A 23977-nucleotide genomic window follows, 5' to 3' on the forward strand; every position below is an offset into this window, starting at 1 on the left:
ATGTTTCCGCATCTCCTTAATTTCTGTAAATGCTTTTCCCTACAAATCTGGCGACATCTGAGGGTGAGCACCGACTAACAAATTACACCCACAAGGCGAAGCAATAATAATAATTTATGAGTCGCGTAACAAAAAGTGTCGCTGAGGAAGAGAGGTGCAGAGCGCACACAAACTATGTGCGGAACAAAAAACTGCGTACGTGTCCAAAAAGGGGAGAGGGTAGTGGGTGGAGGGGATGCGAGAGGAGGGGACGTGTGCGGAAATTTTTACACGGGGTTGCGCCGAATAATTCGCTACACTGAGTCGCAGATAATAATTTCTGCTGTAATTAAAAGCGACGCGAGAGACCACAGTGGTGGGGGTTGTTGGCGGGGTCCGCGTTGTTGATGAAAGGAGAGGGAGGGGTTTGGGGAGAGGGGGTGCTCAGAGATAGCAGGCGTCACGCCGTCCCAAGAAGTCGTCAAAACGAAATTAAAATGGGGGAGGCGCCAGATAGCATTGTGGACGTTGACATTATCTGTGGGGGGTGCCAGTTCGAGGCCCACCTGTCACACTGCTGGCTGCTCCTGCTTTGTTCGATGCCGTTTTATAAGGAGAAGTGTTTTTATTGCTAGTTTCTCTCTTACAGAACATCATCTTTTCCACAATGAAGATAAATAGCGATAAAATGGCCGCTTACATGTTCGTACTACACCAGTTTTCGTAATGAACGCACAGTGATCCTGAGAGAAGTAATACAGTTTAATCTAAAATAGTGTGGAAAATACGGCATTTAATCAGATACTTCTTATATTCTGTTTTATATAACGCACGAAAAACTTGATACAAAAACGCCTAAGCACATCAGTAGAGCTTAATAATGTGGCCTTTCTACAACAGACTGACACTTAGGTACAGTCTTCACAAGCCACATTTAAGTCTATTTATAAAAGTCATCATATTCCCTACTGACTGTAAAAATTATTTGTCTTCATTATTTCCAATTTCGGCCTTAAGGCCACTATCAAGTGATAAACGCCAAAGGACGAAGTTGCAGTTCTAAAAACAAATAACTTCTCCAGTCAGTGGCGACCATGACATCTTTTAAAAGGTTTTACGTAACTGTGAACCTTAGGCATGAGAAGTTAATAAATCTATGTCTGTCAAATAAATATGCCCTAGAATTGTTTGTTTGAGCTCACAATTCGTCCAATGCAGCAGTGGTCATGGAAACTACGCTAGTGATCATGATATTAGACTACCTTGGAAGAGAGTCAGTTATAAGGTGAAGCTGTCCTCAATCTGAAGGTTGAGTTTAACATGACGGAATTTTACTACTCATACCGTTATTTAAGGTGGCATACTCCTTACTCGGGCCTCTGAAGTGATTTACCTATCCAATTACATTACGGAATAAAGTGGGCTCTGAATGACAGTCCATCGCGATATTTTTCACTTATAAAAATCATTGGTAAACGCGAAATCGCAAATGTAATTTTCAAGGCTTACGTATTATTGAAGCCCAAACGTTTGGATTTGTAGCCTTACACTTTCACAGTCACCGAGAAGCATTAGGGGAGCACCCGTATGCCAAATCATAATCCAAATTTGTCTCTGGACTTTTGCTCTCAGTATATCCAGATTCATCCGACTGAGTTTCATCGCAATGCTGAGGACATGTGATCACACTTCATGGGATACAATATCTTGTAAGTGGTGCATCATCTGCTCTGCCCTTTACAGATGTCTTATGCTGTCCTTATTATACGTTTCTTCTATCGGTTCCTGAGTTTCCTTCTGCCTATGCAGCAACAAAATCATATAGTGGCATGTACTGTTGCGAGGTGGTTGGATGGTGTAACTCATTCGAATGTCGAATTTACTGAACACACTATTTATAGCTGAAATTCAGATATGCAAGAACAACAAATGGGTTCAAATGGCTCTGAGCGCTATAGGACTTAACTTCTGAGGTCATCAGTCCCCTAGAACTTAGAACTACGTAAACCTAACTAACCTAAGGAATCACAAACATCCATGCCCGAGGCAGGATTCGAACCTGCGACCGTAGCGGTCGTGCGGTTCCAGACTGTGGCGCCTAGAACCGCTCGGCCACCCCGGCCGGCGCAAGAACAACAAAAAATAGTGCTGTTTTCCTATCCTTCCTTAACTAAACTACAGTCGCTGTGCACATCGGTTCCTGACACAGATTCAAAGTTGTTCAACGCCTCACCGTTGGCTGTACACGTACGACTACGTGCACGACCTGCACCAGCCCAGTATATTGAAAGGGTACAGTACCGCCCGACATTGAAAATAGGTACAACATACTTCATTATTTTTGTCAGAACAACACTTTTTTTTTTGTAAAATAGCTCAATTTCAATTAATACAGCGAAGCCGGATACCAGTGTGGGAAGAATGACAATTTATTTATTTAATTGATCACATGTGCACTCCCACAAAGTAAATCCCTACATCCAGTTTGGTGAGATCTGTGATATGAATGAATGTATGGTCGTCTGCTAACCGCAGATAGTGAATGTGATTATATGATCATCTTTGAGACGATTCTTTGGTGGGACCAAAGAGATGAAACTTACCTGAGCTTTGAGCGCCTGAAATGTGGCTGACCAATACGGTAGCAAGGTGCTCCCCCACTTCAGCAGAGGTGCGAGAGGACCTCGAGAACGGCCATGTTTCAGCACTCTGCCGCTGGATCTTGTGCTGTGATGACCTGTTTTAGTTGTGCTCCGTAATGAGGAAAGAGTGGAGACATGGTATGCATGTGGAATATTTAATAGTAGTTTGAAATAATAATTTCTCTATTTCAGGAACTTTTGTGGGGAGAATTACATGTCAGGCAGGTAATATTAATGGGATTGTAGTAATCTTCGGAAGTGACCAACGGTCACAATGAAACCACGTGTAGCAATAAGTTGAAATACTTCCGTGTGCTTAAGTTAAGCTGAATTACTAGCGTGTGTACAATAAGTTGAAATATTTAAGAAAATGCGTGTGTACCGTAAGTTGAAATATTTAAGAAATGGCGTGTGCAGGACTTGAAATTAGAGACGAGTACTTCCATGTGGTGAGTACTGTGTGAGTCTCAAACTGTGTATGAGACAAAAGATAAAGAGAAGTACCCGTCCATGGTATCAGTTGATGACTCGCGTGTGTGATGAATATGTTCTTAATATTACTGTGCGTGATATGATTCCGTGTGACGCTAGATTCAAACTCTGAGAGAGAAGCGAGTCGGCCGTCTATCCAGCAACGCCACTTGGCTTGCATTGCACAGGAAGACGTGCATATATCTCCAGAGTTCATAGTAGGAAAGTAGAATTACGAAGTGGGGCAGTGTCGTGTGAAACTGGGATAAATATTAATTGAAGTGGGAAAGCTGAAAGTGATAATGTTGCGACTATTACCTGTGTAGTATTTCATATTGTAGTGTGGTGTACGTCATGTAATTTGGGTATGCGTGGTTTGCATGGGAGAGTAGCGAAGTAGTTTCAAAAGATTAGTGGGTTATGCTTGTTCCTTCTGTACCGCTCGGTCTGGAGGAAAGTTTCGTGATGATGATTGAGAGAGTCGAAGTGTGAGAAATAATAAAAGATCCACCATCCTATCCAGAAAGTGCACTGTAGCGTTAAATAATTACGAGCCCATAATATAGAGATTCACCAATATAAAGCCATGCCCACTGGGCGGAATTGTAGGTTATAGAATTTGTGTGTTTAGGTTATAGAATTTATCGGAATAAATAAGATAGTGAAAAGAAAAAGATTGGTGGACTTTTCCTTCGAATTGTATGTTGTCATGATGTCCCGAATTTATAATGTGTGCGCCATTCATATTCAGTGCGATAGCCACGTGTTGATAAAAGCCGTTAAATAAAAGACGTAAAGAAAATGTGTTATTGCCAGTGCGTAGTGAACAGTCTGAGTTCTGTAAATCACTGATAGTCAGATGTGCGTTTCCGTTGCGTATGATTCATACAGGAGGATAATTTGTAATTTAATTGTGAGTACGAGAGTTCATGTTACTCGATAAATAAGAATGAATCCACTCGCTTGGCAGACCACTCATCTTGCAGGCCTGACTGCTTGATGCCACAGTATGAGCAAGGCATGTGGGTGCCTCTCAATATGTGTCTTTCAGATTGCCGACGTGTGAGGCGTAAAGAAATTTACGAACTAGAAGCGAGGATATATCAGGCAGCTGACATGAGCTTTTTGGAGTAATTACCGAATAAGAGATACTAGTTCTGTAGTTGTACTGGGAATGAACACTAAGATTTGGGTTCTATGACAGACTTTCTAGATTTGAAATGGCGATTTATGATATAACAGATTTATTTGACAGGGACGGAGCCCTGCATTGGTCGTGGAAAAAGGGGAATGGAAACTATGATCGAAACATTGGCAATGGTAGAGAAAACTGACACCAAAGTCAACTCCGCAGCTGATAGCATGATATAATGCCCCCGATCTGTAAATCTCTCTTCCACCTTATTCTTCTGATCATTTAGTTATTTGTTCCGACCTCTCGAAATTGAGAGAGTTGCAGCAGTTGTTAATAGTACCAAATGTATACGAATGAAATTAGGTTCAGTTTCTTATCTAACATTCCGATTTAGATCATGGCAATTTCACTGAAACATTTTGCTCTGGTGCTCGACATAGGCAGCGCCAGCCAAGTGTAAAATTTGTTCAACTTGAAGAATAAACTTGTACGAATCATAACCAGCGAAGTTTTTACCGAACTGATAATCAAAGCGCTTCCAACTACTGGAGCGTTCAACGATCAGTTGTGAGTGGAGGCCTCTTACGGTCACTGACGTTGAAACATGGGGAGTTGTATCAGTTTCAGCGACGGGAAGTGACAGACTACAGGTAGATATACTGTAAACAGAATATTCCTTGGGTCAATCGTGAACATAAAGAACGCATCTGAAAGACAATAGAAGTAAGAATTATGTGACCAAATCTGTAAATGATGAATGAAGTACACAAAATGCTTTAGAGGATTTTCGGTAGGTAATGACTTCGTTGGCAACACTGTTTTCTCGTATGGAGTGTCAAGCAAAACTGTCAAAACGAAGGTTATTGCAGCTGGTAGAATTCTCATTGGTACGTGGCTTTCAAAAGGCAGTAAGTAGGTTCTGTTGAAGCCTACTGACGGTCAGGCTTTTCGGCCCTTTTTTTTCGCTGACGATACAATGAAGAACCACGTGCCCCCAGAAACACCGCAACAAGCTGTTAAGTCGATGTAATTTTGGAATCATGGCAATCGCTTCCACAGTATCAGTTGCATTTGCGCGATTTGTTGAACTGTCGGTTTCAAATCTGTGAAAAAAAGTGATGGATTCTGCGCAGTAGTAGCGTGAGAAGGGCACCTGGAACCGTACCAAACAGCGCGCCCACATCATTCTTAACCGCGCTCCTTCCATGTGAATGAAACCCCGCGACATAAGCCCTGCACGCCGTGGGTCCCGCGCCGACTACGGCCGTGTGAGCTGCGTTTGACAGGCGTCCGCCTCTGGCGCTCGATACACCGGACCACCGAGCCAAAACACACATGTGGCACGCCACTGTTTATTGCAAATGCGTCATGATTTACGCGCGCCAGTTTTTACGCCTGCCGCCTATCGTCACGGCCCGACGTCATCAATACGCCCGGCACCAGCGCGCGCGCGGCGCGCTCTCTGCCTTTTTCGGAATATGTGGGTTTTTTGTTTCTCCGGCAGTATCGGCGGCGGGCGTTAACGACGCGACCGTAAGCCGCGCCTCCCATTAGCCAGCTTTACGGCGCTCCCCCATCGAACGCCTGCCAGAGGGCACGCTGAACTGCGGCGGGTCTGCATTTAATTAGCACAACGGTGGCTTTCTTCTTCATCTGCTGTTTCATTGTCATCAAAGCGCGTAAAGTTTATAGGGGTATCCCGAAAATTGAGAGTCGCGCAGCGGCACTTTCGAACATCTGAGTAGGCTCGTCTGTTTTAGCGAATCTGAGTCACTAATGCTTAGCTAATGCTTCATTGTGAGAGATACGGCATTCACACACCTATTTACTTCTGTGCTTAGACCGCGGCCGCTTTTTCTGATGTGAAAATATTCGCCTGGTGGGAGAAGCTAAAGGGTATACTGTGTGTATTTTACACCAAAACCCGGTATCTGCTTTGAGGTACACAACGTACTGTTTTGGTTGAACCGATCACATTCGCCTTTAGGTTAGTCGAAATGGTATCTCAGCCAGTGACGAGTGAGTCCGTAATCGATTAGTAGCCACAAAACGTGATATTGGCGTGCTCACTGGCCATCCACATTCATGAACTACAGGGATGGGCAAATAAAAGTGGCGCGGAGAACAAAGTTGCAGCTTACAAAGAAATATAACAGAGGAAAAGAAGTTCACTGCTAACTTGACTACAGCGGATGTAGAAAGTGACCACCATTCATCTCTAGACACTTCTGGGACTATGTCAGCAAACTGCTGAATCCGGATCGAAGCTGGACTGCTGGAATTACTGCAGTCTCATCCAAAATGTTCTGCTGCAGTTCTTGAATACTGCGGGGGTTACTGCGATGCACCTTAGACTTGAGGGCTCCCCACACGAAGTTACGGCACATTGACAGCTAGGGCCACGACCAGATTGCAGGTCCAGGTGGAGTATTCGTCTACACGATCGACGTCATATACCCGTTTCTTGCCACAAGCGTCTGGTTGATCTGGTAGGACTCTGAAGCATTTTCTGGTGAACTGCAGCCACATTTTATGATTTGGAGGCATGTTTCGGAAAGTTTTTTGACTTCTCAAAACAGGTCCTTTCTGACGCCATTTTCGGACTACGCCTTGCATGGCACTTTTTGCTGACACTTTGAAACCATTAAACTTCTCAGGAAACAACTGACCACACCGTTCCACGACTTTTTCGTCACGTAACTTTCCACAACGCACACCCGCTGCTCCGCTGTTAGTACCATCGCCCCCTTTCGCACTGCTAAATTCACACTGGCACAGCCCGCACTACGCTCCGAACCAGTGTGGATCTCAACGTAATCTTCGGCCAATGCAACGGCCTTACGACACCTTACCGGAAGTGTCTGTATGCCCTCTTGTAGCTACTCTGCTGCTTGGTGTCAGAGTCAACGTCTTGATGCTTCAATTACCTCCCCACAATCCAGTTACTGCTTCCCGAGGAATGCATCCTTCATCGGACCAAACAGATGGAAATCGGAACGTGCGAAATACGGTCTGTAGGGTGGGTGAGAAAGAACAGTCCAATGAAGTCTTGTGAGCTTCTGTCGGGTGTGTAGACTAGTGTGAGGCCGGCTGTGCAGCGAGGCATTTGAATGTGATCTGTCGATCACCTCGAGTGAGTGTGTCCGCACATTCCAACATTACAGGAGTCACAGCAGTTTGCGGCAGACCGGCACGCAGTAGATCGGACAGATTTTCGCGACAATTGTTGCGGTGATGACAGACGCCAGCCCAACAACTCATCGTGCTTTTGTTTACTGCCACGTCTACGTAGACATTCTGCAAGCGCATATGATTTTCCATCAAAAGAAATCAGTGACAGCGGTAACTAAATTCTTATTCTTAACGGAACATTTAATTTTGGTTGCTTATGTATTTAAGAGGCAACGGCCTTACCGTAGTGGATGCACCGGTTCCCGTCAGATCACCAAAGTTAAGCGCTGTCGGGCGTGGCTGGCACTTGGATGGGTGACCATCCGGGCTGCCATGAGCTGTTGACATTTTTTGGGGTGCACTCAGCCTCGTGATGCCAACTGTGGAGCTACTCGACCGAATAGTAGCGGCTCTGGTCAAAGAAAACCATCATAACGACCGGGAGAATGGTGTGCTGACCATACGCCCCTCCTATCCGCATTCTCATCTGAGGATGACATGGCGGTCGGATGGTCCCGATGGGCAACTTGTGGCCTGAAGACGGAGTGATATATATTTAAGCCCAGCTGCTAATCAGTATACAGGACTGAAACCAGAGGAACATAATGGAGACTTAAAGATTTAACGTTGCAATTTTCTACTGTGGGTAGACACATTACTTTCCAAGACCCCAGATAGCACTAGTCTTATTTATTCATGCAGGGTGTAAGCAGTGTGTTCAGTTTTCATATGCCGAACTCATGTCTTTAAGCACAATGGCGATAATTAATTGAAATACAATGCAAATATAGGTTAGACAATACGAAGGCATAGTAGACAGTGAATATGAGAATATTAATCTCATAATTAAATCGGAAATACTGTGTCTGGTTTGCTACTAATATAGGAACGTTGACACTGAGGAGTAAATATGAGTTTTTCTGTTATTTGGAGATGTAGTGCAGAACTGGTAATGCATTTTACCCTTAAAAAGTGAGAAAGCAACCTAAATTTAAGGCACTTACAAACTGTAGCATCTGTTACAAATGTGGAAAGGACGTAATGCTCGCTCTACACTGACTGAAACTCTGAGGTTAGCAAAAGCAGTCAGCTGTCATACCCCTTTCATTTTTAGGACTGCGTGCCGCTCTGTCCCAGCTAACAAGGCGCTTGACAGCCGATGGGCACTCTAGCAGAATTCCTGAGTGTTCTTCCTCGCTGTTACCCCTACCTGCGGAAACAAAGCACCGTGTCGGAGCTACCACTTATATGGTTTTCGATCTTCTAATGAAAACAACACAGTGGAAACCCTCCAATACATCACCTGCATATTGTGTTTGACACATCATTGTGCCGAGAATCACCACCTGTCTCATCGGTGCGGTGTGCACACGAGTATTTGACGTGACTGCCAGTATTACCATCCAGAAAGATTCAACAAAACAAAGCAGAATCATGCACATTGCAAGCATTTCGTAAAAATGACGTACAAAAAGAAAACACACTTGAAATAGGGAATCATTTCCGAAACGCGTCATGTAAAATATGGATAAAAGAAAATCCAGACTAGTAGCAGAAAAGTTATTCATAAACACACCCAACTTCAGTCTTCTGACTGGTTTGGTGCTGCCCGCCACGAATACCTCTCCTGTGCCAACCTATTCATCTCAGAGTAGCACTTGCAACCTATGTCCTCAATTATTTGCTAGATGTAATCCAATACCTGTCTGCTTCTACACTTTTTACCCTCTTCAGCTCCGTCTAGTACCATGGAAGTTATTCCCTGATGTCTTAACAGGTGTCCTATCATCCTGTCCTTTCTACTTGTCAGTGTTTTCCATACATTTCTTTCCTCTCCGATTCTGCGCAGAACCCCCTAATTTCTTACCTCATTAGTCCACATAATTTTCAACATTCGTCTGTAGCACCACATCTCAAACGCTCCGGTTATCTTCTGTTCCGGTGTCCCCACAGTTCATATTTCACTACCATACAATGTTGGGCCCCAAAACATACATCCTCAGAAAGATCTGCTTGAAAGTAAGACCTATGTTTGATACTTCCCTTGGCTGGGAATACCATTTTTACCAGTGATAGTCTGCTTTAGATGTTCACCTTTCTCTGTCCATCATGAGTAATTTTGCTGCCTAGGTAGCAAAATTCCTTAACTTCATCTGCTTCGTGACCATCAATCCTGAAGTCAAGTTCCAGACCGTTCTCGTTTCTGCTACTTCTCATTGCTTTTGTGTTTCTTCGATTAACTCTCAATTCATATTTTATACCCATTACACTGTTCATTTCATTCAGCAGATCCTGTAAATCTTCTCCACTTTAGCTGAGGATAGCAGTGTCATCAGCGAATCTTACAATTGATGTCCTTTCACCTTGAGTTTTAATTCCACTCTTCGCCCTTTCTTTTACATCCATCATTGCTTCTTCGATGTATAGACTGAACAGCAGGGACGAAAAACTACGTACAAGTCTTACACCCAATTTTATCAGAACACTTCGGTCTTGACCTTCCACTGTTATTATTCCCTAAGGTTGTTATACATGTTGTATATCAGCTTTCTCTCCCTCTGGCTTACCCGCACTTTCCCCAGAATTTTGAACATTTTGAACTATTTGACAGCGTCGAAAGTCTTTTCCACGTCGACAGATCCTATGAAAAGTCTCGACTTTTCTTTAGTTTCGCTTCCATTATCAACAGCAACGGCAGACCTTCCTCTCCGGTGCCTTTACTGATCGTCATCCACCACATCCTAAATAATCTTTTCCATTCTTCTGTATATTATTCTTGTCAGTAACTTGGATGCATGAGCTGTTAAGCTGACTATGCGATAATTCTCTCACTTGTCGATTCTTGCAGTCATTGGAATTGTATGGATGACATTTTTCCGAAAGTCAGATAGAATATCGACAGATTCATACATTCTACGCATCAAATTGAGTAGTCCTTTATTTGTCACTTCTCCCATTGATTTCAGAAATTACACTGCATGTTATTGTTCCTTCTGTCTTATTTGTTGTTAAGTCCTCCAAAGCTCTCTTAAATCCTGTTTCTAATAATGGATCCCCTATGCCTTCTATATCGACTCTTGTTTCTTTTTCTATCATGTCAGACAAATCTGCCCCTCATAGAGACTTTCAATGTACTCTTTCAATCTATCTGCCTTCTCCTCTGCATTTAACAGTATAATTCCCACTGCACTCTTAAAATTATCACTCTTGGTTTTTTGAAAATTTTATCATAACTGAAGCAGCAACTGTTAAAAATCTTCACGGTAAATGATAACAGCCAAACAGTTGCAAGATAAAGATTTATTGAAATCCTTGATCACGGTTTTGGTACATCTAAATATACCTTCATCAGAAGCAAAAATACACCTGAACAGGAAGACACCTTCATTAACAAAAAGTTTAGCAACATAAATGAGATAGAAGAAAAAACAAACGCTTATAGCTTTAAGTAACCATGAAAATTACTAAAGTATTAGAAGCACACAAACTTCTAGTCATTTACTAAAATGACATCCTGCAGAGGAGATGCATAAAACAATCGTGCCGAAGGCGGCACCAGTAGTTAAAATTAAAATATTATCTTCATCTGTACAGCATAATTATGAAGAGATGGTCGATTCGAACGCAGCATACTATCAGTAATTAGCCTGTGAACTAGTGTGCTCTCTCTCTCGGTGAAACTGTCCGCCCTAGTGCTTCCACACCCTCTTCACGCTAGTTCTGATAGACGTGCACAGACGAACCCGCTACAGTCTCCATTTCTTCCTGAACTGTCTCAGCAGCATTACGCCTTGTGCTCGGTCGGCCCCTACGGGGTCTGTCGTCTAAACAAGCCGTGGCTTCGAACTTCGAAATAATTCTCGCCACAGCTGCATTTGTCAACGGACCTTTACCCGTTCGAATCCCCTTTCTATGGCGATAGGATCGTAACGCTGAACTAGCACATTCCCCATTCTGATAATACAGCTTCACTAAAAGCGCCTTGCTGTACGCGCCATCTGCCGGACACTTTGTGAACTTTTTTCCATGTCATTCCAAGCATGTTGCCAATACCTATGACGAAGAGTTGGCATCTGTGAGTTGTGTCCTCAGAAGCTCTTTGCCGCGTGTTGTCCGGCCGCCTGTGCGTCCGTCTGTCCGGCTGGCTGCCTGCCTGTCTGTTAGCCGCCGCCCGGTGCAGCCGCAGCCGCAGCCGTCGCCATCCGTCCGTCTGCTGCCGCCCGCCGCCACCTATCGTCGCCGTCCGTCCGTCATGAGTCTTCCCTCCTCCACTGTCATCTACACCTCCGCCTCCCCGACTTCCACTATCACTTCCTGGACCACCTCAGAAACCGCAACAGAAACCAGCACCAACAGCAAGCCAGCTACACCTATTTATGATAATTTAGAATTTAACTTACTTTTAAGTAGGCTAGAGATAAAAGAGATACTGCAGACAGCGCACCCCCACTATCTTCTCATCATGGTGCAGCATGAGTGTCACATCCCCTTCCAGAACATCCGCTCCTTCCACGCCAACAAATACCTACTCATGAACACCTTCTCCCACCACTGGGTCGACATCTTCCTTCTGAACGAAACCTTTCTCCAGCCCCACCATACTATCCGCACCTCTCCCTATATCATCCACTTAACTGATGCTCCTGGTTCCTGAGCACAGCGTGGGGTTGCCATCGACCACCTTAAGCACATCCCATCTGGCCACAACTCCTCCTCAATGACCCCACTCAACACCTTATCCTCAGTGTCTTCTTCTCCTCCCTCACTGTTACCTGCGCCACCATCTATGTCCACCCCACTGCTCCTATCCCTTATGACTTTATCTCCCATGCTGACCCCATTTTCTCCACCTATGTGATTACTGCCGACATCAACATCCATAGCCACTCCCCTGCCGCCCTTTGGTGGTGGCATCAGTTCCTCCTCACGGGCCAAGGTGACCTTGTTCCCCTTCCCCAGCACACCTGCACACCTGTCCTGAAAGCAACACCCTTGATATTGTCATTACCTCTGCCAATCTCCTTGGGCATATCGTCATCGATATCCTTGACTCCACAGGTAGCAACCATCTCCCCGTCCTTCTCACAATAATGTCTAATCCCCACCTGCCACTGGCTCCCTGTCCTGCACCCCCTCCCAATGTAGTCTATGACTACCATCGTACTAACTGGGTTGTCTACCGGGAATTCATCGCCACCCAGGTCGGAAGCCACCCTCTTACTTATCACCATCCTGATGACATCATCCACAGCTTGTCCTTCCTTCAGAAGGCCATTACTGATGCCGTGAAGGCCCATGTTCCTACTAAAACCATACACCCCCTTGGCCCTACTCTCCCTCTGTGGGCTGTCGTCCGTGATCCTGCCACCTCTGTCGCTCCTTCCTGCATACTGATGACTGGGATACACTCCGACGCCACTGGCAACTATAGCGACACATTCAGAACATCATTACAGCAAAGAAACACAGGTACTGACGCCAGACCTGTACATGACTCAATGCCGTCCTCCCTATAAACTTCTCCAAGTACTGGTCAGCCTTCCATCACTTTACTGGTTCACATTCTGCACCCCATTACCCCGTTCTCCATAAAGACCTCCCCCTTCTCGACAACCTCAGTAAGGTCAACCACTTTGCTTCCCACCTTTTGAGGTCTTGTCCATCCCTGATGAGCTCCACTTTGATTATTCCCTTTTCCCCACTGTCATGGAATGCACTGATACCTCGTTTGCTCCACTTGCTCCATCTCCAGTATTTGGGGCAGTTGCCTCCCTCCAACATAAACACTCCAATCACAGCACACGGCATTAAACATATCCTCCGATCAAAATGCAACACAGCCCCTGGTCATGACTGTGTCACCTACCGCCATCTCAGAAAATGCCCCTTCTCCTACCTGACTGTGCATGCCAATTTATACAACATCATCCTCTCCTTCGGCTTCTACCTCAACCTCTGGAAGAATTCCTGTATTACTCAAAACCCAACAAACCCCCTTCTGTCGACTCTTCCTACCATCCCATCTGCCTCACCTCTGTCTTCAGTAATGTCTTTGAATCCATCCTCTCACGTTGTATCTATCACCACCTTAATCAACACCACTTCCTCCCCCTTACCCTGTGTGGCATCTGACCCTCCTTCTCTCCCAGAGTCCAACTCTTTAACCTCGTGAACCTTCTCTCCTTCCAACTCAACTCTCGTTGCTCCACCACTTTTGTTTCCCTCGAACTCCAAAATGCCTATGACCATGTACAGAATCCCCATCTCCTCTTTGAACACCAACCTAAGCCCTGCCTATCAATTTTGTCTGTCTGGTCGCTTCCTTTCTCTCACGCTGTCCATCCTATGTCACCCTCCATGATGCCAACTCCTGTGTCTTTTATCCCATTGCTGGTGTCCCCCAGGGCTCTGTCCTCTCCCCTCTCCTCTATCTCCTGTACACCGCAGATAGCTCAAGCCACCCCCATCTGTCCACCTTCTCCAATATGCTGATGACACTGCCTTCCTGGCTCTCTATCCTACCCTTAAACGGTCCCAACACACCCTCCAAACCCACCTAGACCAGTTCACCACTTGGTGTAACCAGTGGTGCCTTCATATCAACCTCTCCAGAACCCTGGCAATCATCATAGGCTGCACCACCTGCTTCTCCCATCTTCATGGTTTCTATCTATTTATGGTCATCCCATCCAGCTCACCCTCACCCTGAGATAACTTGGCCTCACCTTCGACTATCACCTCACCTGGACCCCTCATCTCCTGACCATCCAGCAGAAAGCCCATTCCCACCTCTGCCTCCTGAAACTCCTGTCTGGCCAGACACAGGGATTGTGCATCCTTCCACCACCCTCAAGTGCCTTCCATATGTGCATCTGCCTTCCTTCCTTATGACCTCATCCCCTTCCCCCTCCTCCTACTTTTCCTCCAACATATCAGCATCCTTTACATTGTCCGCAGACTAGATCCACCCCACCCCCTGGTTTCCTCCTTCCTCTCCAATCCCCATCCGTTTCCACGCCACTATCGCTGTATCCCTCTCTCTCTGCACCTCCACACCCACCATGTCCTTCATCAGGACAATTTCCAGCACCTCCCCCTCCTGGATGTTGACCTTTGCCATGACTTTGTTTTGACATTATATCGCCTTTCCTTTCTAGTTTATACCCGATCATTAATGTTTCAATGAATTAACTCCTGGTCGGAAATACAGCCGGAACAATTGTACCAAGGCACAGGTTGTCGTTAAACAAACAGTGGTCTTGTGGTTAGATTTAGCTGCTAACCGGTTCAATTCCTTGACTGTAATTGTATTTGAGATAATCTGAACTACCTGTTGCACTAAGCTGTGCGTTCCTGTCTTTGTAGGACCGGGTCGTTATTGGCGTATTTTTTAACTGGATCTTGTGGTTCCGGCGAGTTCTCTTGTAATAAGTGCTCATACTAATGTATTAAAACGTTCCTTCAGAGCGGCCTTCATAACTGAGAAACAATTTAATTTTTGTCATATTAACAGCCAATTGTCACCAGTACTTTAGTGAGAATAAGGTTGTCAAAAGGGACGGGTCGGGATTCAGTCGCACTTTGGTTGCTGATTGAAATGAAAAGGTTCCTCGCTTTGAAGCAAGCTTTATCGTTGTCATAATTGTTTCCTAAATTGTTTAACCATTAAGCACAGGTGCGCATCTTAACCTCGAGCGTTACGACATACAGTTTCCAAATAAAAAAAAAGTCATCTGTTTGACTAATTAAAACGCTCTTGTCATCAATATTACTTATGATTTCGTGTGTTGCAGAAGGGCATTTAATAAGAGAAACTGTGTCCAGCGCGGTAGTAAACAGCGCTGCTTCACCCGATAACGGGAGGGCTGCAGGTCCGGGCCCTTGTAATTATTGTCATGTTGTTCTTGTTTTGATTTCTCTTGTAAAAGCTTATTCATTTCACAAATTTGTTAATTTGTAATGAAAACAAGTTTATGATAATACAGGGTGGTCCATTGATTCTGACCCGGCCAAATATCTCACGAAAGTGCATCAAACGAAAATACTACAAAGAACGAAACTCGTCTAGATTGAAGGGGGAAACCAGATGGCGCTATGGTTTCCCCACTAGATGGCGCTGCCATAGGTCAAACGGATATCAACTGCGTTTTTTTAAATAGGAACCCCCATTTTTATTACATATTCGTGTACTACGTAAAGAAATATGAATGTTTTAGTTGGACCACTGTTTTCACTTTGTGATACGCGGCGCTGTAATAGTCACAAACGTATAAGTACGTGGTATTAAGTAACATTCCGCCAGTGCGGACGGTATTTAGTTCTTGATACATTACCCGTGTGAAAAGGACCTTTTACCTATTGCGGAAAAGATCGAAAAATGGTTCAATTGGCTCTGAGCACTATGGGACTTAACTTCTGATGTCATCAGTCCCCTAGAACTTGGAATAACTAACTAACCTAACGACACCACACACATGCATGCCCCAGGCAGGATTCGAAGCTGCGATCGTAGCGGTCGCGCGGTTCCAGACTGTAGCGCCTAGAACCGCTCGGAAAAGTTTGATATCGAGTTGATGTATGGCTATTGTGATGAAAATTCCCAACGGACGTGTGCTATGTATGCTGCTCGGTATCCTGGACGACGCCATCCAACTGTCCGGACCGTTCGCCGGATAGTTACGTTATTTAAGGAAACAGGAAATGTTCAGCCACATGTGAAACGTCAGCCACGATCTGCAACAAGTGACGATGCCCAAGTAGGTGTTTTAGCTGCTGTCGCGGCTAATCCGCACATCAGTAGCAGACAAATTGCCCGAGAATCGGGAATCTCAAAAACGTCGCTGTTGAGAATGCTACATCAACATCGATTGCACCCGTACCATATTTCCATGCACCAGGAATTGCATGGCGACGACTTTGAACGTCGTGTACAGTTCTGCCACTGGGCGCAAGAGAAATTACGGGACGATGACAGATTTTTTGCACGCGTTCTATTTAGCGACGGAGCGTCATTCACCAACAGCGGTAACGTAAACCGGTATAATATGCACTATTGGGCAACGGAAAATCCACGATGGCTATGTCAAGTGGAACATCAGTGACGTTGGCGGGTTAATGTGTGGTGCAGCATTATGGAAGGAAGGATAATGCCCCCCCCCCCCATTTTACCGACGGCAATCTAAATGGTGCAATGTATGCTGATTTCCTACGTAATGCTCTACCGATGTTACTACAATATGTTTCACTGCATGACAGAACGGCGATGCACTTCCAATATGATGGATGTCCGGCACATAGCTCGCGTGCGGTTGAAGCGGTATTGAATAGCATATTTCATGACAGGTGGATTGGTCGTCGAAGCACCATACCATGGCCCGCACGTTCACCGGATTTCTTTATGTGGGGAAAGTTGAAGGATATTTGCTATCGTGGTCCACCGACAACGCCTGACAACATGCGTCAGCGGATTGTCAATGCATGTGCGAACATTACGGAAGGTTAACTACTCGCTGTTGAGAGGAATGTCGTTACGCGTATTGCCAAACGCATTGAGGTTGACGAAAATCATTTTGACCATTTATTGCATTAATGTGGTATTTACAGATAATTACGCTGTAACAGCATGCGTTCTCAGAAATGATAAGTTCACTAAGGTACATGTACCACATTAGAACAACCGAAATAAAAGGTTGAAACGTACCTACGTTCTCTATTTTAATTTAAAAAACCTACCTGTTACCAACTGTTCGTCTAAAATTGTGAGCCATATGTTTGTGACTATTACAGCGCTATCTATCACAAGGCGAAAAAAGTGGTCCAACCAAAACATTCCTATTTCTATACGTAGTACACGAAGATGTAATAAAAATGGGGGCTCCTATTTTTAAAAAGGCAGTTGATATCTGTTTGACCTATGGCAGCCCGATCTAGAGGGCCAACCATAGCGCCATCTTGTTTCCCCCTTCAAGCTAGACAAGTTCCGTTCTTTGTAGTATTTTCGTTTGACGCTTCTTTCGTGAGATATTTGGCCCGGTCACGATCAATGGACCACCCTGTATATTGTCAAATAAACAGATTGTGTGAAAAGAAAGTTACATTGATGGATCCTCCCTTCCACGTTTTCCTTAATACCAGTAAATACCACTTCTCACATGGTTCCTTCTCTGTCACCGTCTTCATACCTGTGGTTTTCTTTCCATCATCGGTGGCTGCCCTTTTTAGAGATGCCCATTTATCTTTAGCTGAACTGCCTGCTGGGCTATTTATTGTCGCAGCATCTATAGCCGAAATGCACTTCAACCGTCTGTCTTCATCCCTTACTATTTCCGTATCCGACATCTTTGCGTTTTGATTCTTCCTGACTAGGTTCTTAAATTTCAGCCTTCTCTTCATCACTACTAAATTGTTATCTGGGTCCATATATTCTCATCGTACGCCTTATAATCCAACACCTGATCTTGGAATCTCTGCCTGTTCATGATATAACCTAACTGAAATCTACCCGTATCTCCCGGCCCTTTCCAAGTATACCAGTGATCTGGGCCCGTATATTCTCATCGTACGCCTTACAATCCAACACCTGAACTTGGAATCTCTGCCTGATCATAATATAACCTAACTGAAATCTACCCGTATCTCCCGGCCCTTTCCAAGTATACCACCTCCTCTTGTGATTTTTGAACGGAATATTTCTACTACTACCCTAAATTGATTGCAGAATTCAATTGTTCGTTCTTCTCTCTCGTAGCTAGTACCAAGCCGATATCTCTCGTAACTCTTTCTTTTGCTCCTTCCCCTACAATAGCATTCCAATTCCCTATAACTAGTAGCCTTTCATCACCCGTAACGTCCCGAATCACCCGTTCAATACACTCTTATACTTTATCTATCTCTTCATCTTCAGATTGCGACGTTGGCACGTATACCTGAACTATCGTTGTCGATGTTGGTTTGCTGTCGATTCAAATGGTTCAAATGGCTCTGAGCACTATGGGACTTAACTTCTATGGACATCAGTCCCCTAGAACTTAGAACTACTTAAACCTAACTAACCTAAGGACAGCACACAACACCCAGCCATCACGAGGCAGAGAAAATCCCTGACCCCGCCGGGAATCGAACCCGGGAACCCGGGCGTGGGAAGCGAGAACGCTACCGCACGACCACGAGATGCGGGCTTGCTGTCGATTCTGATGAGCATAACTCTATCACTGAACTATTCACTGTAACTCACTCTCTGTCGTACCTTCCTATTTATAACGAATCCTACTCCCGTTATACCATTTTCTGCTGCTGGTGATATTATCCTATACTCATCTGACCAGAAATTCTTGTCTTCTTTCCACTTCCCTTCAGTGACCCCTTCTATATCTAAATGAAGCCTTTGCATTTCCCTTTACAGATTTTCTAGTTTCCCTACCACGTTCAAACTTCTGATATTCCACGCTCGACTCGTAGGACGTTATCCTTCCGTTGATTATTCAACCTTTTTCTCATGGTAACCCCCCCCCCCCCCTGGCTGTTGCTTCCCGGAGATCCGAATGGGGGACTATTCCGGAATCTTTTGCCAATGGAGAGATCATCATGACACTTCTTCAATTACAGGCCTCATGTCCTGTGGACGCACGTTACGTCTCTTTATTGCAGTGGTTTCCATTGCCTTCTGCTTCCTCAAGCCGTTGATCATTGCTGATTCTTTCGCCTTTAGGGGAAGTTTCCCACCACTAGGACAAGAGAGTCCCTTGAACCTCTGTCCGCTCCTCCGTCCTCTTTGACAAGGCCGTTGGCAGAATGAAGGTGACTTCTTATGCCGGAAGTCTTCGGCCGCCAATGCTGATGACTTTTATTCAAAATTTAAGCGGTGACGCGGTTCTAACACGGGGCCGAGAATGTTTTGAATACTAATCAAGGACGGTACCGTCGTTCTTTATTCCGCGTTACTGCTTTTTTTAATACCACTGAATTTGCTGGGCGCTGAGGCCTGGCGGTTCTAGGCGCTTCAGTCCTGAACCGCGCTGCCGCTACGGTCGCAGGTTCGAATCCTGCCTCGGGCATTGATGTGTGAGATGTCCTTACGGGCCTTAGGTTAGTTACGTTTAAGTAATTCTAGATCTAGGGGACTTATGACCTCAGGTGATACGTCCCATAGTGCTTAGAGCCATTTGAACCAATACTATGGCTATAAGTCAAGGGTTGACGGAGGCAGTGTGTGCAGATGTCGCAACCCGAGGCCTGGCCATAGCTTCTCCTCCATCCCATTCCTGGGGATGTGGTTCAAGCGATGAAATTGTCTTTTTGTATTTATTCAGTTTGTTTTATTTTATTTATTTATGTTTTTTGCAATTTACATGTGAAGAAAAACACAATGTTAAGAAACGAAAGGTACCATTCCACACATACAAATGCAAAACATACTCCAACGCTGTCTAGGTGAAACACTTAATTGAAAAAACAAAACTGGACCCTACAACGCTGATTTAAAAGTGGTGTATAGTCCCCTGATTGAATCAGGCATGAACGTAAGGTCTTGGAGCACGATTTATCTTCTCACTTCATTTCGCGCACTTAGAACACCCCAGCTAGCGTGATGGTCCGTGAATAACCAACCCAAGTGATTGGCAAAACATATTCTGTGTTTTACGTGTCGCTGAAAAATCATATGTTGCTTCTGCAGTATGTGCCAGAAGTCTAAAACATCCTTGTCGTCGCCACGATACAGATAATACGTCGCCTTTCCCGTTATCCACTTCACCCGCTTGCCAGGGCGGTGGGAAATTTCGTCGTTGGAGTGTAGGTTATTAGCTAGGATTACCACGTGCGCCAACGCATTAAAAGGGCCAACATTTTCTTCGTGAGCAGCCAACACTCGATTGCTAACGAAAAACCAAGCGATGCTCGTCGGACCACGGGGTGGGGGGATATCGGCGTGTCGACCCGGTGAACAGAGTGCAATCGTTGACGGTTCGGGAATTTACCGTTCATAGCTACATACCACAATGCACGTACATCCGTACGGAGAGAAGGGAATGACTCGCTTTGCGTGTTCTCGGTCACTGTTTTGCCTGGTACTTTTGTCCGATCACACTGCGAGAATGACCCTGGAGTAGGTGTCAATAAATGTCTTCCGTTGAAGGCAGCTTGGTCTCCGACGAACCGTCCTGAATGTAGCTGTAATCGACGAAGGAGTCCCAATGGTGAGCGAGCGGTGCCGTAATGTGGCCATTATAAACTGGTGGACGGAGTGAATGAGGGGCCGCTTCATCGAACACAGTACCCATTAAGAAAAAAGAAGGGTGACGTTCTCGGTCCGCCAAAAGCGTTGCAGTGTATTAAAAAATATCGCACGCACCCTGTTCCTCACGTTTACGAGTCCTATGCTTCCTTCTCTTTGTGGCAGCGTCAACCTGTCGTAGCGGATTTTAAAGAGAAGGTCAACATTCACTAAATGTCTGAAGGCTGGGGGTAGCCGTGCGGTCTAGGGCGTCTTGTCACGGTTCGCGCGGCTCCCCCCGTAGGAGGTTCGAGTGCTCCCTCGGGCATGGGTGTGTGTGTTGCCCATAGCGTAAGTTAGTTTAATTTAGATTCAGCAGTGCGTAAGTGTAGGGACCGATAACCTCAGCAGTTTAGTCCCATAGTCCTTACAAAAAATTTCCAAAATTTTTCCGGAGGCTGACTGTAACTTTTAAGCGATCGTGGTGAGCAAGGACTTATGTGCGCTATATGACCTATTTTTTGTGCCAAATAGATTTTGGCATACTGTACAAGCTCAAAAATATTTCCTGCACGCAGTGCGTGTTGTCATGTTAGTGTACGAATCTGCCTCAGTGACCATTTATAATTATCCGCCACTGTACGTCATATGTTTCCATGGAACACGACTCCCAGACACTTGAGAGAGGTGGTCTTGGTAATGGGCACTGCTTTCACTGGTGCCACGCCTATTCCCACTGCCATACTTCGGTCTTTCGCAGGTTAGGGATACTACCTGCCACCGTTCCATGGTGCTGGAGCCATCCCATCGCTGCCTGGATTTCGTCTCCTGACTTGCCCAAAGAGCAAAGTTGTCAGCGTGTGCGTGGCATCGGAAAGATGCGGTCCATAGATGGACAATCACAAGCCGCCTTCGGTGACTCAATAGCTATTGCAAATAAGATGGCCGAATGGGGGCAACTTTACCGCACTGAGCACGTGATACGTTCTAAGCTAGCACTATCCACAAGATTCTCGAGTGGGCGCCGTGAATCAACGGTAAGATTGTGTCCACGATCGTGAGGATGATTCCCATCCGTCCCATGACCACGAGCAGAAACACAGGGTCCACTCGGTCGAAAGCTTGGTCCAAACCTTCTGCCACAAGGGCTCCTCGTAACCTGCATGCCGAGATCATTGCTATGACATCCCTAAATGCCCCTAGCGCCATGTGCGTGTTGCTCTTTCCACTTAGACACGTTTGATCGAAATACACTCCTGGAAATGGAAAAAAGAACACATTGACACCGGTGTGTCAGACCCACCATACTTGCTCCGGACACTGCGAGAGGGCTGCACAAGCAATGATCACACGCACGGCACAGCGGACACACCAGGAACCGCGGTGTTGGCCGTCGAATGGCGCTAGCTGCGCAGCATTTGTGCACCGCCGCCGTCAGTGTCAGCCAGTTTGCCGTGGCATACGGAGCTCCATCGCAGTCTTTAACACTGGTAGCATGCCGCGACAGCGGGGACGTGAACCGTATGTGCAGTTGACGGACTTTGAGCGAGGGCGTATAGTGGGCATGCGGGAGGCCGGGTGGACGTACCGCCGAATTGCTCAACACGTGGGGCGTGAGGTCTCCACAGTACATCGATGTTGTCGCCAGTGGTCGGCGGAAGGTGCACGTGCCCGTCGACCTGGGACCGGACCGCAGCGACGCACGGATGCACGCCAAGACCGTAGGACCCTACGCAGTGCCGTAGGGGACCGCACCGCCACTTCCCAGCAAATTAGGGACACTGTTGCTCCTGGGGTATCGGCGAGGACCATTCGCAACCGTCTCCATGAAGCTGGGCTACGGTCCCGCACACCGTTAGGCCGTCTTCCGCTCACGGCCCAACATCGTGCAGCCCGCCTCCAGTGGTGTCGCGACAGGCGTGAATGGAGGGACGAATGGAGACGTGTCGTCTTCAGCGATGAGAGTCGCTTCTGCCTTGGTGCCAATGATGGTCGTATGCGTGTTTGGCGCCGTGCAGGTGAGCGCCACAATCAGGACTGCATACGACCGAGGCACACAGGACCAACACCCGGCATCATGGTGTGGGGAGCGATCTCCTACACTGGCCGTACACCACTGGTGATCGCCGAGGGGACACTGAATAGTGCACGGTACATCCAAACCGTCATCGAACCCATCGTTCTACCATTCCTAGACCGGCAAGGGAACTTGCTGTTCCAACAGGACAATGCACGTCCGCATGTATCCCGTGCCACCCAACGTGCTCTAGAAGGTGTAAGTCAACTACCCTGGCCAGCAAGATCTCCGGATCTGTCCCCCATTGAGCATGTTTGGGACTGGATGAAGCGTCGTCTCACGCGGTCTGCACGTCCAGCACGAACGCTGTTCCAACTGAGGCGCCAGGTGGATATGGCATGGCAAGCCGTTCCACAGGACTACATCCAGCATCTCTACGATCGTCTCCATGGGAGAATAGCAGCCTGCATTGCTGCGAAAGGTGGATATACACTGTACTAGTGCCGACATTGTGCATGCTCTGTTGCCTGTGTCTATGTGCCTGTGGTTCTGTCAGTGTGATCATGTGATGTATCTGACCCCAGGAATGTGTCAATAAAGTTTGCCCTTCCTGGGACAATGAATTCACGGTGTTCTTATTTCAATTTCCAGGAGTGTATATCCTGTTCCTTACTGCCGCTTAAAGGCGGGCACCAAGGATACGCACAACGTTTTTGTAATCTGCGTTCAATAATGTCAAATGCCGATAGTCTTGTGGTCAACGACCATCACTTGGTTTTGGAATGGGTGTCATTATGCCCGCTATGAACTCAGTAGGAACTTGTAAGGTAGCTGTTAAAAGTTCGTTGTACATCTGTATCCACGACGGTCTCATCAGAGGACCAAAAGTGGGGTAGGATTCAAGAATAAGTCCATCCGATCCACGAGATTTTTTTAACGCATCACACTTTAGGATTGCGTCCAGATCGTCTATGGGAATTTCAGCCATAAGGTCGTCCACTTCAGTGGAATGTTCGGCAGCTGGCATTTCTCGAAGCGCGTTCGCGAGTCCTTCTCTGTGCAGCTGATCCTCCACATAGAAACTATGGTAGTGGTGAGTGAAAGCACGTGCAATATCCTTCCGCATCGTGGGCGTGATCTACCTGATATTTCGACGTGTATGTCACCGAAGCCGCCATCCTCTGACTAAGTAGTATAATGAAGGTCTTTCATTGCGTAATCCATCCCCAGGTATACTTTAACTCCCTCCTTCTTCACCTCCGTAACAGGCAGCAGCTGTGCTTTGATACGCTGAACAGCCTGCTGATGACTCGGGAGGCGGTGGTTGCACCACCATCTCATATAGGGCTATG

At 46.0% G+C, this 23977-nt stretch overlaps 1 protein-coding gene and 1 pseudogene across 1 annotated transcript in view; one reads left to right on the forward strand and one right to left on the reverse strand.

The window, feature by feature from the left end:
• Positions 1 to 23977, reverse strand: part of LOC126176357 (LIM domain only protein 3-like) — a 1143263-nt gene that overhangs the window by 406056 nt on the left and 713230 nt on the right. The window lies entirely within an intron of this gene.
• LOC126177323 (5S ribosomal RNA) lies at positions 7628 to 7745 on the forward strand (annotated as a pseudogene).

Source organism: Schistocerca cancellata, chromosome 3, assembly GCF_023864275.1.
Source record: "Schistocerca cancellata isolate TAMUIC-IGC-003103 chromosome 3, iqSchCanc2.1, whole genome shotgun sequence".
Classification (NCBI taxonomy): domain Eukaryota; kingdom Metazoa; phylum Arthropoda; class Insecta; order Orthoptera; family Acrididae; genus Schistocerca; species Schistocerca cancellata.